Source organism: Bos taurus, chromosome 19, assembly GCF_002263795.3.
Source record: "Bos taurus isolate L1 Dominette 01449 registration number 42190680 breed Hereford chromosome 19, ARS-UCD2.0, whole genome shotgun sequence".
Lineage (NCBI taxonomy): Eukaryota > Metazoa > Chordata > Mammalia > Artiodactyla > Bovidae > Bos > Bos taurus.
In genome coordinates this window covers 53033019-53048217 of record NC_037346.1, presented here as the reverse complement: position 1 = coordinate 53048217, position 15199 = coordinate 53033019, and the positions used below count along the sequence as shown (strand labels likewise).

Below are 15199 nucleotides of genomic sequence, written 5' to 3'. Positions count from 1 at the left end.
GTCACCCAAACAGCTCAGGGGAGCGGGTCTGATTAAACCACCACCATCAGGAGATTTTCCATGCGCCCACTGCCTCCTCGGCCAGCGTCCCTGGTCAGAGGCAGGCTCTGCAGTCCTTCCTGGAGACTTCAGAGGGGACACCCCAGCCCTGTGACAATCCCCTCCAGAAAGACTAGCAGTAGGTGGCCTGTCAGGCGTCCCCACAGCCTTCCTCAGAGGACCGTACTCAGCCAGGACAGTCTAGATTCAAAGCCAGTGAGCCACCTCACACCTTTAGCGTGGCTATCATCAAAACACCAAAAAGAGGGACTTTCCAGTGGTCCATTGGTTAAGACTCTGAGCTCTTACTACCCTGGTTCAATCCCTGGTTGGGGAACTAAGATCCCACGAGCCACACAGTGTGGCCAAAATATATATATGTATAAATAAAATAGACTTTATTTTTAAAAAATACAGAAAAGAACAAGAATGGGAGAGGATGTAGAGAAGCTGGAACTCTTGTGCGCCGCTGATGGGCATGTAGAAGGGCGCAGCCACTGTGGAAAACAGTTGGCAGTTCTTCAAAAAATTAAGACATCGAATTACCATACAACTCAGGAATCTCCTGAGTACATAACCAAAAAACGTGAATGTAGAAACTTGAATAGATACGTAGAGACTCATATTTATAGCAGCGTTATTCACAATAGTTCAAAGGTGGAAGCAACCCAAGTGTCCACTGACAGGCGAATGGCTAAGAGCGTCCATACAATGGAATATTATTCAGTCTTAAAAAGGAAGGACATCCTGACACCTGCGACAACGCAGGTGGAGCGTGAGGACATCATGCTACCTGAAATAAACTCATCACAAAAGGGAAAATCCTGAATGGTTCCATTCATATTAGTACCTGGGATAGTCCAATTCTCAGAGACAGAAAGTAGGGTGGGGTGAGTGTGTAATGGGGACAGAGCTGCAGTCTGGAATGAAAACTGTTCCAGAGATGGATAAGTCGCACAACAGTGCAACTTAATGCCCTGACCTGTACCTCTGAAAATAGGTAACAGGGAGAACTTCACGTTCTTTACAAGTTGTTTTACCACAATTTTCTGAAGGTAAAAAGAAGACGCTGGGATGCTCTACACTTCCTGCAGCTGCTGACTCTCCTCCTTCCTCATACCCACCCACAGGCATGCTTCCCAAGCTAAAAGTCAGCCAAGGTCTTTCTCCATCAGATAGTCCTACCCTAAAGCAACTTTGCAAAGAACGATCGGAACTGTGCGCGGCTGATCTTGCCATAGCAGGCGCTCCAGCGGGAAAGCTGCTCCTTGCAGCTCCCCTGGTCCGATCCAGTCACACACTGTGTGTGTCAGCCCAGCGCCTGCTTTTTGTGATTGAAAGCAAGAAGGACATGCCCACAGGCCTCCACGCACACTGAGGGTGGCAAGAGGTGTGGCTCAGCCCCCACCAGCCTCCCAGCTCTGAGCTGCTTCTTAGCATGAAAGACCAGGCAAGAACCTTGGAGGCGGACAGAGAAGAACAGACGGACAGAGGGACAGGCCAGGGTGGAGATGTAGAGAGATGGGAGGGGCTCTGCCAAATTTCACAGTGTCCCAAAGTCTGGGTGGCAGTCCCCTCCACTCAGACCACTTGAGAAACCTTTGGGAGAGGGGTTCCTGCCCACGGGGTGAGCAAGGAGACTGGACAGACCAGTCTGAAAGACCCAGCTCTTTCAGACACAAGTCGGCCTTTAGCTGGGCTGGGGAGGCAGGTTCCAAGGCCATGGAACCTTCTCTGAACCAACTCAGATCGAGTCACAGCCCAGCGATGAACGCATCCTTCTTTAACTTAGCAATCTACTCACATTCTGCTAGGCAACTAGATTTCATGAGCCCTCGAGTCAGCGTGGGTGACATGGCAGCCGGTGTCAGGGGGCTGGGTTGCCCAGGCTCCAGGGGAGGGGCAGGATTCCAAGAGCACTGCACACCTCAAGCTCACAGGACGTCCCACGGCGGCCGAGTTATCACCTGAGGTTTCATTTGCCCTCACACCACCTCCCTGTGTCTGCGGGCTGCTCTGCCGCATGCACACACGTGTGGCAGCTGAGTTATCACCTGAGGTTTCATTTGCCCTCACACCACCTCCACATGTGTGCGTGCACATGTAATCCTGTGTCGGAGGCACACACCTTCTGTCGCCTCAGCAGCTCCCTAAGATTTATTCTTTCCCCTTGGGCAGCTTCTTCCTGTGCCAGGATGCAGCTCTGTCTGCACTTGAACCAGCCCCCGTGAGAGCAGATGCTGGGTGCACCCCCGGGAGCCCACAGAGTTACAGCCACCAACCTCCCCCTCCACCCAGCACCCATCGTCTGCCCGCAGATGGCCGTCAGAGGGAGGTCTGGAAAGCTGGGGACACGCAGAGCTGCACCGTGGCCGAGACCTGTGTATTTGCAGTTTTCACGCAGATTTTGGACCTCAGACCAGAACTCCAGAAAATGCACAGCAAGCAACAGGAGTTCACCAGCTACTCACAGTGGACACTGCTGTGCTGCACATGCCTGTGGATATGCATGTGTGCAGGTGTGTATGTGTGCATGTGTGAAATCCAGAGGCACTCGGGGCCTGTCAGCACACAATGCTTCGTTGCCTCTTTTAAACAACGTGATCACGGAGAAGGCCCTGAATCTCTTACCGTTGGCATCTTCATCCCCACAGAGGGGGTGCGGGGAAGCAACTCACCTTCCTCCCACCTGCAAGCCCCCTAGAAGAGTGACTGTCAGGATTCAGACCCGACAACACACCCGAAAAGCCCTTTGGAAAGTGCCCAGGAATCCAAGCGTGCGGGGATTTTTGTGCGAGTTGCGGACGCCCCTGGCATCCCCCTTGCTTCCTTCTAGTGGAATCATTAGAGATGTAAGATTAACAGGTGTGTTGCTTTTAGGGAAATCTGATGTTTTAAAAACACAAATTGGCTGATGATTCACTTCACAAAAGGTTCCTTCCTGTGGAAATGGAGCAGTCCTGAGCGCTTTTTAAAAACACTGCCATTTTTTATCTACAGGTTTTTCAGAACATATGTACAGCACCAAGTCAGCGACTCCGATCAGGACTCCTCCCACCCAGCTCATGGCCGTGGGAAGGAAAGCGGGAGTCGACTGCCCCAGGATGACCTTGGCAAGGTCCCCGGCAGTTGTGGCAGCAGCCTTGGCTTCCCAACCCTGGGCCCTGTCCAGGTCCTCTCCTGCCTCTCTGGGAAGGGTGCTGTGGGCCTGCCCACACTCCAGGAAGAGGGTTTGGGGGTTTTCCACAGGCACAGCAATTAGCTGGGAACACAAAGCTGACACCCCTGATTTCCTGCTTTCCTGGACTTGGCCCCCATGTCTCTGCTATTGGTTGACTTTAATTGGTGTGTTTTGGCTGTAATAAGACATCCCTGTGAGTATAACCACTTTTCTGAGTTCTGTGAGTCCTTCCGGTGAATTACTGAAGCTGAGCGTGGTTTTGGAAGCCCCGAAGCTGAAGCTGGTGTCACACATGTGGGTGGTCTAAAGTGGCGTGGGCTCTAACAGGATGGAGCCCCTCAGCTCCTGCAAACAGGAACGGGGGAGTCACCAGAGGGATACCACACCACTGGCCGAGCCATGGGGACCCTTTCAGGTCCCTGGGCCACACCCACCATGTGACATCGCCTCCTGGGCCCCTGGTTCTGAAGAAGCACGATGGAAATGGTCCAAAATGGGCGGCATGCGTGTACATCCCTTGGATGTGAAGCCACAGGTGGGACTGAGAGAGGCTGGCACTGGGTACCAGGCAGGGAGGCCAGAGAGGCCAAGGACTCAAGGAATATGGGCTCATCACCCTAGCACGGGGACCCCAAGGACTCCTAAACCCTGTGCGTAGAAGCAGACCCCAAATGACCAAGCAAGACAATGGGGCCCCAGGCAACAACCAGCAATACCTTCTCCTCCTCCTGGGAATGGAGGTCTCCTTTGAGGCCAGAGGAGGAGGGGAGGGTGGACAGAGAGGGAAGTGAGACCAGGGAGATAAAGCTGTGGAAGACCCCCGTGAAGATGGTCCCTGAAAATGGGCAAGTTGAGAGGAAGCATGCCCAGCTTTCCAAGTTTCTCCATCAATCCACAGTTCACCTGCCCTCAGCAGCCACCCTCCTCCGCACAAAGTCCCCTTACACAATTTTGGATCCTCTCTCAGAATCACAGGAGTCTCTTTCTCATCCCTCAGGCAGAGCTGGAATAATGGGGGGGGGGGGGAAGCAGAGGGAAAATGCCCCATTTTTCAAACTGGTGTGTCAAAGTCGGAACCGTGTAATCTCAGTTCATTAGGGCTTGTTGCCCAGGGCCCCAAGCAGAGGGCTCTCCTGCGATCTCCTCCCTCCCCCCTGAGGCTCCCCATCTCCCAGGGACTTTGGGAGGGGCTGCTGTCCAGATGCCATTTCTGCCGAGGGTTGTCGTGTATCCATCAAGGCCCAGCCACCTTCAGGGGCTGAGTGATGTATGGAGCCAGCTGTGCGGAGGGCTTTATTAAAATCCCGCCCAGATGAGATTAGGAGGGGGAGCGCTGGCTGCTGGCTGCTGTGGTAAACAACCGCCAGCCCTGCGGGGGCTGGGCCAGGATGGGAGAGGTGGGGGCAGGATGGGGCCCAGGATGGGAGAGAAGTCAGGGAGAGAAGCCCAGTGCAAAGGGCCTTGTTCACACTTCAACACATGCTCCCTCATGGTAGAGGCAGGACTTGGAGCCTGGGGGAGCCCCAGGGAGAAGGGGATGGGCCGGGAGGGAGAGGAGAGGTCAGGAGGGGCCCTCTGGAGACAGCCATTCTGGAGAGGCAGTCGGGGTGGCAAAACAGAGGGACGCTGTGTGTGGAGCGGCTGGGACTAGTTAGGGGGCACGCAGACTCAGGGCTCACCCAGCAGCATGACACATGCTGTCCTTAAAAATCACCTGGTCTTCCTCGCAGCACCTCCCAACTTGAACACGCCTGACCCTCCATCACACCACCTCTCCTCGTATCCATGCACATGATCTCCCCCTGCCAAGTATGTAGGGGGTGGAGCTCACACGGGTGGGGCCTCCAGCAAAGCAGGGTTCACACCCCCATCCCCGCCTCCCCAGAGTTTCCTGCCCGGGCTGCCTCCCCTCTGCCCCCTCTCAACATACTTCGTGTTCCCATGTAGCCGTTGGGTAGAAAGGCAACCCTGGGAGGGTCCCCAGAGGCCACCAGAGTCAGGGCTGGGCCAGGCCAGGTGGGGCCGACACTGGGGTCTTGGCCTGTTTCAGATCTGCATGTGGTCTCCACTGCTGGCCCCCACCTGTCTGGGTGAAGCTGGGAACCTGGGGCTCTCCCTGGCTCCTCTTGCTCCATCACCCTCTGCCATGCTGGCGTCTCACCCCAAATCAGTATGTGAAGCCGAAGCCCCAGCGTGGCTCTTGGGAGAAGGCTCCTGCAGGGACACCAGGGAGGGGTTTCCCCAGTGCTGCTCTGGGGCAGCAGGCAGCCTTCGACTTTGGAGGTGCTTGATTGCAACAGTAGCCCAGCCTCTGGAGATTCACTGTTTGACAACTGCAGGAAAGAGTTGTAGGAGACTGAGCCTGTCTACAACATCTTCGAAGCAAAAAAAACCATTTCAGAAAGAACGTGGAAAACAAAGATTCAAACCTATGCCTAAAACCTCCTGCTGCTGCAGCTGCTAAGTCACTGCAGTCGTGTCCGACTCTGTGACCCCACAGACGGCAGCCCACCTCCTAGCACACCAATAAATGGAAAAGCCTGCCCGTGCTTAAGGAGTCTCTCCAACCCACAGTTTATTTAACTGTCCTTTTTAAGGGACTCTTAATCAGAAAAGTGATTTCAAAATCAAATATACTTTTGAAAGTACTTTTGTTCCTAAAGTAAAGTACAAATATGATTTATCCTACACTATGCTCAACAAATATTATTTCTCATCTGCCAACAGACTGCCTTGTAAGAACACAGGGCGGGGGTCAAGGCCTATGCATCCCACCCACCCCTCCGACCCCGCCTCACACACACACAAAGCCCTAGATTCCGACGCTGCTTGTGGAAATCAGCGTATCAACTCATGTTTACCGGAAGCATGGCGGGAAGCGGTCAAAGACTGGAAATTAGTTGGTATCTGCAGCCAAAAGTACCGCCTGGAATCTCCCAGATCAAATCAGAGAATTGTTTTTTATGGTGAAGTATAAAAAGTTAAAGTCAGGCTTGAGACCAGACTCAAAGGTGTTAGCTCATGAAAACAGTGGAAAAATCCAGGGACTAGGTAACAAATATTGAGTGTGAAATAGAACACATATAAACATACAGGCGATTCTCATTACTCAAGGATTAATGCTGTATAAAGTTGCTGCCAACTCTTAATTAGTGAACGCGGAACAATTGCTGCTGGGGGGGTTGGGTTCCTGTGAGCCTCCAGCTGTGACGTCTCTGTCAGCCCTTTTTAATACATGACCATCTGACCATCTTAAGGGGAAAGTTCAGTGGTGTTAAGTACAGTCACCTCCTTGAGCGGCCATCACCACCATCCAACTCCAGACCTACTTTTATCTTGTAAAACTGAAACTCTGTGTTCATTAATCACTAGCCCCCCATTCCCCCTTCCCCAGCCCCTGGCAACCGCCACCTATGGTCTGTTTCTGTGATCTGACGGCTCCAGGTCCCTCACAAGAGTGGAATCAGAGTATTTGTCCTTTTGTGACTGGCTGATTTCACTCGGCATGTGTCAGAACTTCCTTCTCTTTTTAAGGCTGAATACTATTCCACTGGATGGATGGACCACACTTGCTTTACCATTCATCCACCGATGGACACTTGGGTTGCTTATACCTTTTGACGACTGGGAGTAATGCTGCTGTGAACACAGGTGTGCAAATATCTCTTCAAGACCCTGCTTTCAATTCTTTTGCAGAAGTGGGACTGCTGGTGGAATACTTTTGTTTGCTTTTCACAAAAATAAACATCTCCGCGGAGCTTCACTTCATGGGCCAAGCCCACAGAAGCTGGCTCGGCTCAAAGGGGAGCCTGTCACAAGTCAGACTTCCAGAATGGCAGGGAGTCTGTGTTTGTTCGCTGGAGGTGCATATTCATTTTTAAATGGTCACTAATGGCCCTTTATTGGCACACAACCTGTTCAGCTCAAAATACTACCTTATTTGTTTGAAGTGGAAACAAAGGACAATTAATTAATTTGTTAATTATTCTTTCCTCCTTTCCACGCATGCCAGTATCAAAGGCCCTGTGTCCCAGATGTGAAAGGGAACGGATTCATTTACTGATGAGGAACCAGGGAGATGCCCTGAGGCAGCAGAAGGAAAAAAAATTAAAAAGCAAACGTGGTACGCGGTTTCAAAAGGAGACCTAATTATGATGATCCTAGAAGTTCCACTGGCTCCTCTTCTCAGTTAGATGAGTGGGTCTGTAAGACAAGTCCCACAATTTGCGAGGCTGGCTCACTACAAATCTGTACTTTGCACTTAGCTTGGTAAAATGCATATAAGCTGTCCATAAGTAAAACATCCATAAGTAAAACAAGAGAGGAAATCCCAGAAACTATCCAGAACATATAGTTTCTGGGATTTCCTCTCTTGTTCCCCAGTGGCTCAGTGGGTAAAGAATCTGCCTGCAATGCAGGAGACACAGGAGACATGGACGGGTTCGATCCTTGGGTGAGGAAGATCCCCTGGAGAAGGGCATGGCAACCCACTCCAGTATCCTTGCCTGGAGAATCCCATGGACTGAGTAGCCTGGCAGGCCATGGTCCATAGGGTCACAAAGAGTCAGACACAGCTGAAGTGACTGAGCACACACGCAGGCACACTCCTGCTCCCTCACCCTTGAATTAACTAACCAGCCTTGTCCCTGCTCCCTCCTAGCCTGCCCTCCAGGTCACCCTACAGGAGACAGACACCTTCCACTGGTCGGTGTTGGTGAGGGCAGCAAACTTGCCTATTGGAGCAGTATTTGCACAGAGACAGCAGGACACTCAGGTGCAAACAAGGAAACGGTGAGCAATGGCCCTTCCATCCCCTGCCTCTGGGCCAGGACCCTCTGCTGCAGCCCCGCCTTCACCACAGTGACCCAGGTCTCAGTCAACCTGGACATCCTCCCTGGGCAGTGTTCATGGGGGGACCCAATTGTTCACACCCCCATCTGAGACTGCAGCGCCTTCCATAGAAGTGGAGTGTACTTCCCACCCCTGGACCTCGGGTTTGGCTGATGACTTGCTTTGACCAGTGGGAGGTGAGTTGATATGATGCAAGCAGAGGACTTGATACGATGCAAGCAGAGGACTCCCCTGGGAGCTGTGAGGAGCCCACAGCTTGAACAGAAGCATCCTACTGAGCCCAGTCTAGCCCAGCCCAGATCAGCCTGCACCCGGATGACTTGCAGATGTGACAAGAAAGCAGATATTTCTTGCTGTTCATGGAGTTCCATGCTAGAAAGTCATGGCTAACACAACCCTAGGGGAAACACAGAACTCTGCTCACAACCTTTTCATCAACCTATGGCTTCCCAGGTGGCGCAGTGGTAAAGAATCCGCCTGCCAATGCAGGAAATGCAAGGGATGTGGGTTTGATCCGTGGGTTGGGAAGATCCCCTGGAGTAGGAAATGGCCACCTACTCCAGTGTTCTTGCCTGGAGAATTCCATGGACAGAGGAGCCTGGCAGGCTACAGTCCATGGAGTTGCAAAGAGTCGGACACGAGCAACTGAGACATCAATATATATGCCTATTTTATGTATGTTTCTGTGTAAAGATGCCTTATCTAATACAGGTTGTATTAGGTTGGCTCATTACATCGGGTTCAGGGCCAACGGCACCATAACACAGGCTTGAATGAAGCTCATCTAATGCCCGCATTTTCTCCACAGGGCACATCTCAGCCTCCTGGGGCTTAGGAACAGCACACAGCACTCCAGCACGATGCTCGGGCCATTCTAACAGCCAAGTCACCAACAAAAAGCACCAAGAAACAGAAAATGCGGCACTAAAATATATCACCTTGTGACCTAAAACTAGAAGGCAGGGCGTCACTGGTCCAGTCTCAGCTGAGAACACCTGTGCAGATGACTCAAATTTTTCAATGTTCTGCACACATCTGCAAATAACCAAGGAAGTGTCCTTCATGTTGATTGAGGGGTTACAAAGAACCGTCAGCAAGGAGGCAAGTTTGCAAATATGGAATCCACAAATAATGAGTCTCAACTGTAAATTATTATCTTTTTTAGCCGCTGACTTTCGGGGCAGTTAGTTGGTTAGGCACCAAGGACTGGCTGCCACACGTGACGAAGACCAAGGGGACTCATGCATCGGCTTCCCAGATGGGAACATCCGGGATTGTTGAAGGCAGTAGGACAGGCTGAAGTCCATGAAACAAATCAGGGTTCTCCTGGTTCTACCTAAAACGATTTCCCTGTAGCTCAAATGGTAAAGAATCTGCCTGCAATGGAGGAGACCAGGGTTCAATCCCTGGGTTGGGAAGATCGTCTGGAGAAGGGAATGGCAAGCTACTCCAGTATTCTTGCCTGGAGAATCCCATGGACAGAAGAGCCTGTCAGGCTACAGTCTGTGGGATTGCAAAGAGTCAGACATGACTGAGTGACTAACACACATATCCTAATCCTATAACAGAGTAAAAATCCCAGCACAAACATCACAGTCGGAAATAAAAGCCCAGCAGCCCTCTTCCAGGCAATGTGCCTCGCCCCCACCCCTACATGTCACAGCTGCCTTACCTCTGACCATGGCCCTGAGCAGATGTGAGCACAGGCGGAGAATGTAGAGTATTCTCCTGTCCTCAAGGGGTTTCAACATCCCCGGTGTTGCCTTGACAACAACTAGAGAAGAGCATCTTGGCAGTCGCTCTCCTGGCCATCAGCTGGGGCATTGTGTGTGGGTTTTAGGATTTGAAGGGTCAGGAGTGGTGGGGGGGAACATCAGCATGCCAGCCAGGTCCTCTTAAAAGGAGCTGCACCAAGCTGCTTATTACTGCAGGACCAGCTCTGCCCGCAAAATGCAGAGACTTCCATGCTGAGAGACACTGAGAAAGGCTTCATGCCACAGGAAGCCAGGCAGACCGTGAAAGCTGTGTTCATTTTCTGGACAATATGGAGTCAGAAGGGCAATATGCAGCCCCATCCATTCAGAGCTTGGTCAGAGCCAGGTGATGAAAGGCAAGCTCACAAAAAGATGAATGGCCCACCTTCATCTTGTGACCTCAGCTCTTTTCTGACACCCCTTGGAATATCCAGATAGCCTGAAACCGGGAAGAGCGTGAATGCTCCCGGCTGTCTTTGGCACCCACGGTTCTGACTGTCTGACTTTGTTTAGGGGATTAGCCGAGAGGGCAAAGGGGACCTAGATACATTCTGTATCTTACTTAGGAGAGAGCGGATTAAAGTAATGTTGCTTCAAATCCATACTGGTCTGAACTTTAGGGAGAGCTGGATCTTGCTTAGGAATGCTGATGGAGACAGAACTGCTTCTTCAGAGACGGGCTTAAGGGCTGTGGGGTCAGGTATCAGCCGAACAGACTGGAACCCTCAGGGAAGCAAAGGTACCAGTGTTTCCCACTCAGCAAGGTGTTCTTAAAAATAACTGGCTATGCAAGGGGGACATGCCATGTTTCCTAGGGCCTGGCAGAGCCAGGGGAGGAGAGCCTCCTGTTGGCAAGACGTACCCTGTGCCTCTGACCTTCTCCTCCACCCATCTGAGGAAACAGGCTCTTGGTTTAGAAGCGCCATCTCACTGGAGATAGCATATCATAGAGGATTCTAGATCCATTAGATCTAGAATGGGCTCTAGAAAGAGGATCCCAGCACAGCCGCGCATCAGCTGTGTGACCTCGGGCCAGTGGCCTGCCCTCTCTGTGCCTCACTTTACCTGTCTCTAAAAGGAGAATGACAGATCATCCACTTCCTCAGGGCAGTTGCGGGGTTAAATGAGGCAATGCAAGGAAAGGGCTCAGAGCAGAGCCAGGCACATAGTAGGAACGCATGAACGTTAGCCACTAGGCTTGGCCCCTGGCCCTCCGTGCCTGCTCCCAGGTGCCCCTGGCTCTGCCCCTCTGGGCTCAGCGTCCACGTTAGCAGGCCACTGCCGGTGTACAGGTCCTCTCTGCACGGGCAGTTCTTTATTACTGGCACGTGGTTTGTCCCTGACAGCCTTCAAACCCCGAATGTCTTCTCTCTGCCACCTCTCACATCCCCAGCCACCTCCTCCCACGGCCTGGCTCTGTGTACTCAGGGAATGCAAAACAATTTTAACATTGTTCTAAGCCAAACATAATTAGGAAGGTAAATCTATAACAACAGCTAAATCACATAATGCATTCCAAATCCAAGGAAACCTCACTGGGGGGCGTCTTGGGGTCTCGGGCGCTCCAAATCACGAAAGTGATGGCCGCGTTTTCCCCTGGCTGTCCCCCTCCCGGCCCCCATGCCCTCCCCAGCAGCCTGCACAAGAACAGAACTGGCTCCTGGCTTCTCCAGGCCCACACAGAGTTCTCCATGTCGCGTGCATACCCACAGCAGATGGATTCTTCTGGAAATGTCGGCGACCACTCACTCAGCCGGCAGCTGCTGGCCATCCGCCACATGCCAGTGCTGCGGAGAGGCACGGGGCACAGCGCTGCCCAAGAACCACCAACTCTGGTGGGGCGGGCGGATCCCATCAACAGCTGCCCTAAGGTCGAGCGGCGGCAGCCCCACGTGCTCAGCAGCCGTGGGAGGGACGGCTGATTCTGAAACGTGCCTGTGTGCGCGCACGCACAAGCGTGTGCAGGTACGCACACAGGGGAGTGGCTTTGGGCCTGCTTAAATGAAGAGAAGGCTTGGGGAGGGGCCAAGAAGAGACCTGCTGGCAGAGGGCAGCCTCAAAGTCCAGCCTCCGTCCCACTGTGGAGCCCCGGCCGACTGTGAAGTCCACTACCTTCCTTTGCTGCCCAGCCCTCCCAGCCAGGACCCTGGGGATGCTTTTGCCTTGGTGCAGGGTGTGAGCAGGATTAGGGCGGGGCCTTGCTGGAGCCACTGTCCTCTGCCCCGGGGAGCAACTCTGTTAGATATGGAGGGCCCCAGCCCATGAAGTCTAAATTCAGATGGGGTTCTCATTTTTGTGCCTGGATTATCTGTGACTTCAACCCCCAGGCTGCCTTATCTCCCCTCCTTCATAGGGACCGTCGGAAGCTCAGGGCATTTGAGCCCCTCCACCACCACTCCTACCCTCTAGTGTGCATTCTCCCCCACCTCTCGCCCTTGCTGCCCCCACCGGTCCTGCAGACCTCCCTGAACTCTGGGGCCATTCCTGGTCTGGGACAAGGTCTCGGGTGACCTCAGTTGGTCGCAAAGGCCTTAGAGGCTGGTGCCTTGACTGACAGCTGCTCGTGTGAATATTGTTCATTCAAAGCTCCGGGGGACAGGGTCGCTCTGTCCACCCCTCCTGCAGCTCCTCTTTCTCTGGAATCCTAAAGAGATGATTAAATAAATAATGAGCACAGGGAGGCAGCTCTGGAGCGGGAAAGCCCACAGCACCTTTGAGCTGAAGCTGCCGATCGCTGTCACCCTGTCACAAGGCCTGAAACAAGGTTCTGGGGGTCACAGGGGGAGGGCAGTCCAGAGTCAGGGGATCCTATCTCTAAAGAGCAGGCTCCCCACACACCCCTTCCCACACCAGGTGTCTAGCCACGTTCCCTGAAACTCACGTGTCCAGGCACAGGGGTCTTCAGAAGTCATTTGGACTGGTTGCCTTGTCCTTTGGGATCTGGGAAACCATTTGTTCCAGCCCCCAGAAGAGCCCACCTTCTGCATTGAGCAGACTTGGGGTGTCACATGCATGCACACACATGTGCATGCACACATAAGGAACTCCATGTTTAAAAGTAAAACTTCTTTGCTGCCAGAAGGAGTCTGTCAGTGGGGCTCTAGCTGTGCCAGCCCCTCAGAGTGGGTCCAAACCCCGAAGGCCCAGCAGGCCTGCAAGAACTGCTTTTTGTGTCTTGTCTCCCTCTTCTCCTTTCTCCAGCCCCACTGGTTCCTCCACAAAATAAAACTAGACATTAAATAAGATCCCCACCACCATTTTTCATAGAATTGTCTAGAAGTATCTGGAAGCATTCCATCCCCCTTGCTCTCCAAGATCAGATGATAAGCTACTGCCCCTGTACATAGCTGAGGCCCGATGCTTTCCCAGTGCTGAATGCTAATCCCCTTCTCCCAGCTCTCCAGAAACAGCTGGAAAATTGTCCAAGAGGAACATCAGCATAGATAGGCTGCACGGATGTGGGCTCCTCAGCTCTCGGGGGCCTTTCACCTGCCTGAGCCTGGCCGGGACCAGGGTCGGGGGAACAGGCTGGCAGGAAGATCCTCCAGGTGCCAGGGAAGCTGCCCGTCTGGGGGACCTGCGCCTTTTCCGCACCATCAGATTCCAAGTCAGACATTGTCATTGATCCCTAGGCGCTCATCTCTTGTTCCTTTTTCTTTTCTGCCACCTATATTTTCTCATGAAGGGAGCTGGGGTAGGGGAGCACAAGGGTGGAGATGGGGTGGAAGGTAAGGGATGGAGGAGATACTGGTTTTGAAAGGCATTGCCTCAGACTCACCCACAGCAGTAAGGGAATGAATTCGGAGTGTGGAGTCCCTGCTGCTCAGCATTTCGGGGTGTGGGTCGTGGGGCAGGGAGCGGGGGACTCTCGTCCTTCCCCTCCTCCCCAGACCGCCTTCTTTACAAATTCCCAAGTTCTGGTGGTTTTAATTTTACGGCTCACATTTTCTCCCAGCAGAATCCTGGGATGACAAGGTAGAAAGCCTGCCTTGATTAACTGTCCCTCTGGTGCTGAGGCAGGGCCTGGCGTGATAAATAGCAGGAATAAAGCCGAGAGATGCGTGAGGCAGGCAATCGCAGGCCCGGCCGTAAATCCCTGTTCTGATGGGGCCGGAGATGAGCTGGTTATTTTATGGAGGGAGCTCGGCTGGAAGCAGCGGCTCTCGCCAAGCCGAGCCGGCGGGCCTCCCCGAGGCTCCCCCTCCCTCTCTGGCCCCGGGGCCCCTCCCCCTCCTGGCTCCCCTGCAGTGGATATTGTTTAAGTAAGATAGAGTGGAATCGCTCTATTGTGTCATTGATTTTTAATAAAAACAGGTAACATGCTGCAAATCTGGCAGTTATTTCATTTCTCCTCTCCTTTGCCCAGATGTCCAGAAACTTTCCCCAAGGGCTCTGTTCTGTGGGCAATGGCAGTGACCAGTGCCTGGCAGGAGGCATGCTCAGGGTTCTGAGAGATTTCCAGACAATCTGGGTTCTCTTCCCTCTTCACACAAGCACACAGGGCACACACACACACACACACACACACACGTGCATGAATACAAGCAAGCACGTGAGCATACATGCCCATATACATACACTCAGTACGGTGCATGCACACATGTGCATGTGCAAACATACATGTGCACACCCATGTGTGCACTCACAGGCACACACACACACACATGTCCCACTAGCCCGAGAGGAGGGACAAACAAAGCCTGAGCTCTCCTCCTGACCCAGCTCTTTGAGTCTCTGGTGACCTTGAGTCTGACATGAATAAGCTGAATGTTCCAGGAGTGGGGAAAGGCAGGTGCATGAGAACAGGAAAGCAGGAGAAGCATCAGAAAAGGAGGACAAGCGGAAGGGCTTAGAGGAAGAGAGGGCAAGGGTTCCCGTTAGAGCAGGAGGAGCCTGAGCATTGCATGCCCACGACATTATCCACCATGTGTACCAGCACCCCCGAGCCCCATCAGGCCTCCTGAATCCGTCTCTGTCAGTTTCACGGGAATTACTGAGTATAGCTGAAGCTTTGTGTCATTCCCGGCTGGTGAGGCCTGCTGTTTACCTGTTACTGTGAGTTCACAGGCTCCACCTGAGCTGCAGGAGCAACAGAGAGTTATGCATGGGCCTCACACTGCTGGGGTGTTTCTAACTTTCTCAGAGCATTATCACACATGGGTGTCTGGTGGGTGGCACATCTCCCATCCTCTGTGATTCTGGAGAGGCTGGGGCGGTAGTTCCCATCTCATAGATGAGGGGCCTGAGAGGTGGCTACTTGCTCAGGGCAGGCCTTGCTTCCTGCCTGACCTCCGGGCTGCACCTAGCACTGTCCACCTGGGCTCTCCAAATCTGGGGTCAGGGCAGGAAGCTCTGACGCCCTTACCAACTTCTA

The 15199-nt window shown here is 53.0% G+C and overlaps 1 protein-coding gene across 7 annotated transcripts in view; it reads right to left on the bottom strand.

Moving 5' to 3' along the window:
- Positions 1 to 15199, bottom strand: part of RBFOX3 (RNA binding fox-1 homolog 3) — a 445251-nt gene that overhangs the window by 290023 nt on the left and 140029 nt on the right. Inside the window, exon 1 of one of the 7 annotated variants that reach the window (XM_015458962.3) lies at positions 11532 to 11740. The gene's annotated coding sequence lies outside the window, so the exon portion shown is untranslated. 7 annotated transcript variants of the gene reach the window in all.